General features: G+C 49.0%; 1 protein-coding gene across 9 annotated transcripts in view; it reads right to left on the bottom strand.

Moving 5' to 3' along the window:
• TRERF1 (transcriptional regulating factor 1) overlaps nucleotides 1-768 on the bottom strand; it is a 101,814-nt gene extending 101,046 nt beyond the window's left edge. For 6 of the 9 annotated variants that reach the window (XM_039697987.1, XM_039697986.1, XM_039697982.1 and 3 more), the window contains exon 1: nucleotides 197-504. The gene's annotated coding sequence lies outside the window, so the exon portion shown is untranslated. The other 3 variants (XM_039697988.1, XM_039697983.1, XM_039697984.1) reach the window with 2 other exon arrangements.
• Nucleotides 769-3,952: the final 3,184 nt, after the last annotated feature.

The following is a 3,952-nucleotide window of genomic DNA, read 5'->3' as shown; positions in this document are numbered from 1 at the left end:
ACCGGGCAGCGCCCCCCGCCCGCCCGCGCCCGCACGGGCAGGAGGCGGCGGCAGCCGGCAGGGCCTCGGCGCTGCAGACCGAAAGTCAACTGCGAGCGGCAAACTTTTTTCTCCCCCACCCCCCCTTTTTTTTTTCCCTCCTCTCCTCCCAGCGCAGCCCCGGCTCCTGCAAAAACGAAACTTGCGTTGCCCCTACCTGGCGCGAAGTCTGCAACAAGTGCAGGCGGGCGGGGGAGGGGGGCGGGCGCGGGGCTCGTGGCGGTGTCGGCGAGGCGGGAGCAAATCGCGATATTAATTTATTACGGAGCTGCCCCGGGCTCGGTCCTACTTCACTTACAGTACGGCGCCCATCCTGTAAACAAATATCGCTCCGCCAGGAAACGCACTCCCCCGGCCCGGCCCGGCCCGGCGCGGCCCCGCTGCCCGGCACCCACCCCGGCGGCGGCGGCACATGGAGCGGAGCGGGGCGGGGGCCCCGCGCCGGGGGAGGCTCCGGGCACCGGCACTTACCTCCGGCACGGCCTCCCCCGCCCGCCGAGCTGCCGAGTCCGTGATGCAAAAAGAAAGAAAGAAAAAAAAAAAAAAAGAAAAAGAAAAAAATCCCCGGTGTCAGCAAATCGCTGTCAAATAATTTCCTTGCAGCAGGGAGCCGGGAAAAGCAGAAGCAGGAGGGGGAGGAGGCTGCGGGAGGCGGCGGGATCCCTCCGCCGCGATGGGTCTGGCCCCGGGTAGCGAAGCAGGAAGTAAGGTGTCGGTGGCGCCGCGGCCGCCCGGCCCCGCACCGCTCCCGCTCCCGCCCGGGCGGCGGCGCCGGGGGACGACACCGCGCCAGCCCTGGGGCCGAGGGGGTCCCGCCGGCGAGGGGCTGGGATGCAGCGGGTGCTCCCCTGGCGCCGGGATGTCATGCGGAGCGGGGCAGCCGTGTCGGGGCCGGGGACTGCGGGCGCTGTGGCCCGGCCTCCCCAGCCCCGGGGCGCCGGAGGGGGAAAGTGGCCGCGGTAAAGGCGGGCTCTCTCTCACCCGGGAGCTCGCCTGCCCTGAGCGGGGAAAGGCTGCTGCGCCTGCCGGGGCGGCTCCGGCTCCAGGGCGGCTCCTCCGCTTTGGGTTAATTTAGAAGTTAATACTCTAATACAGCGAGCAGTGTAGGAACTTGCTCCTGCGGTCACTGATATTTGCCATTGGTCGTCCTAAATTATTTTTTTTAAGTCTACAGAAACATTTTGGTGAAATACCTCATCGGTCCTTCTTCCCTTGGACTCGGCATTTGCATTAGATTGCACCAAAATGTTCCCTCGCAGGGAAGGATTTTACATCTTGGGGACAGATATGTGATGCATACAGCTTATGCAGTGCTCTGTTTAAGCTCACGGACAATGACAGACTGTAAGAAACCATCGCTGGGAAGAGAAAAACTGAAACAGGGATGGTTATAGGCCTACTTCTGCCTTCAAAGAGGGAAAAAAAACCCCAACAGACAAAACTCTCAAGGGTTATAACTGGAACAGAAAAAGGTCTTTGGTGTTATCATTTGTGATTCAGCCTTACATTATAATGGTTACCAGCAGCCTCATTTTCTTTTTATGGTCATCCTGGTTTCCTGGTTGCATGACACTTCCATCGGCCCGCTGTTCTTAATAATTTAACCTTTTATGAAATTGTTTTGATTTACAGTGTAGATTAGAGCAAGAGTGAAAAAGTATGATATCACCCCTTAGCTATTAAATTTCTTTGAACTATACACAAATGTGAGAAAGGATTGTTTCCTTCCTTGCCAGCTACTAATTTTCTAATTTTATTTTTACTTAACTGAAGAATACCATTCCAAATATTGTAAGTTCTCTGTGCTGAGCTATACTAAATCTATGCTGAGTTTTGGATTCAATGGTTGGCTTGTTTGCTTGCTGGAGTCCTAAGTCATATAAACTATGATGAAAATAGAATTAAAACCACAACTCAACATGTGCTTTGCCTCTGTTTGTTTTTTGTGTCTAGTCTGGAACCCAGAATAGCCCATATTACTTGTGATTTCCAAAATGACCTCTGAAAATAAGCAATGGAATTTAACAGTCTTTCCAGGTTTGTCTCAGCATCTCTATTGCTCAGTTAATCAATGCAAGGAAATCTCTGTTGAATCAGCTAGGTGTTATTTGATTTACCTGAGACACAAGGGTTTGAGGTATAACTCAAAATAGAAGCAAATGTCTAATTTAAATTTGAACAAAGAACCATTAGCTCAGTTTGTTAGAGCATGGTGCTAGTAAGGCCAGGACTGGGTGTTTGTCTCCAGTATGGGCCATTCACGTAAGAGTTGGACTTGATGATCCTTATGGTCCCTTCAAACCCAGAATATTCTGTTGATTATTAAGCATCCTTCTGACACGCTATCAATTGGACTCATCTTACTCTGCCATAACAAGTTTAGCTACACAAAACTCTTAGCTCTGGACAACATTTCCATAAAATTGTGTGGGCTGGCTACAGCCAGACTGCATTCTTTGTGTTTATCCTACCAGTTATGAGCTGGTCTCCATCAAAAGCACAAAACCTTAATTTGTGTTCTCAGTTTTCCTGATCCTTCTTCTAATCTTCTAAGGATTTGAGTATCAAGCTTCCCACTTTTGAATAAAAAAATCAGACTGCAATTTGCAGTATTCAACCTCAGAATAATTCTATGGGCTTGTCATGATGTTGTTCAGCAAGGATTTGGCAGGGATACCTGGCGAGTTGGTGAGCTGGGGGCTCTCAGGTCGTGGCCGGCCCAGCCGCCCGCTTGCTGCTGTCAGAAGAGGGAGACCTTGCCCTCTCTTCCCTGCCCGCCGAGCTGGTTCAGCTCGCCAAGCCAGAACACTCTTCCCTCTCTGGGCTAAGTTCCTGCCATTTTGGTGAGCTGCCTGGGAGATCAGCACGGGGGAGCTGGGGGGCCGTGGGGCGGGCAGGGCCAGGGCAGCCCTGCAGCGAGCTGGCACGGGGGCACTGCTGCCTCTAAAACCCCCCAGCGCTTACGAACCACACAAAAGCAGCAAATGTCTTACAGTAGCTGCATCACTCTGTCAGAGTCTTGTTAGCAATTAATGCATTTTAATTTTTTCCTAAGCGGGGCTGTTTCATAAATGAAAGCATTACAGAAGTTTAGAAGTGACAGAGGTCTCTGGTCATCCTCCTGGTTCATTCCTTTCTGGCACAGAATTGCTGTGTCATTATTTTCCCAAATGCCTTAGTTTTTATTTGAAGGCTTTGCCTTGAATTTGTAGGCTTTCCAAGAAAGACAATGCTGAAGAAAACATACTATGGCTGTGGTAGGAGGCAACATACCTTTGTTCAACAACTGGAGTCATTAAAATAAAACCACTTCAGACAACTTAAAAAAAAAAAATCACATTTATGCAAGTGTCTTACTGGTCAAAGTCGTAGCAGCCAAAATAGAGATGTTCATCCAGTTTCTTGGTTTTAGATGCCTATTCCCAGGTGGAATTTTGAATTGTGGATGTTATCCTAAAAAAAAATTAAAATCAGACTGTAATTATCTGAGTTCATTGAACAAGACTAATGACAGGCTTAGATTTGTTTCAAGGGGGAGCTTTTGAGCCATAAATTCTACTGATGGATTTAGGTTTAAAAGCAAGTTCAGTTTCAAAATGTGACATTCGACATAATGTGGACTTTATATTTGTAATTGAGATTATGGCCTTATTTTCCAGCTATTATGAAAATTTCAAGAGATGACAAATCTGCCCTTTGGTACCTGTTGTTTTGTTGTAATTACTGATCCACCCCGTGGTTAAACGTTTGACCTTGATTTTTCTTTTCAATTTGTGCATTTCCCAGTATGAAGTTGCTGGATCTTTCCTTTCTAAATCAGTTTAGTATCATGTGAATCTCTTGGATTTAGTCAGTCATTTTTCTCTTTCCTTTTCTGTGTATAAGACACACTGGGATCTTGCAGGAGTGGCAC

This window comes from Passer montanus, unplaced genomic scaffold (genome assembly GCF_014805655.1).
Source record: "Passer montanus isolate IOZ18808 unplaced genomic scaffold, ASM1480565v1 scaffold12, whole genome shotgun sequence".
In the NCBI taxonomy this organism is placed as follows: domain Eukaryota; kingdom Metazoa; phylum Chordata; class Aves; order Passeriformes; family Passeridae; genus Passer; species Passer montanus.
This window is presented reverse-complemented; position numbering and strand designations above follow the sequence as displayed.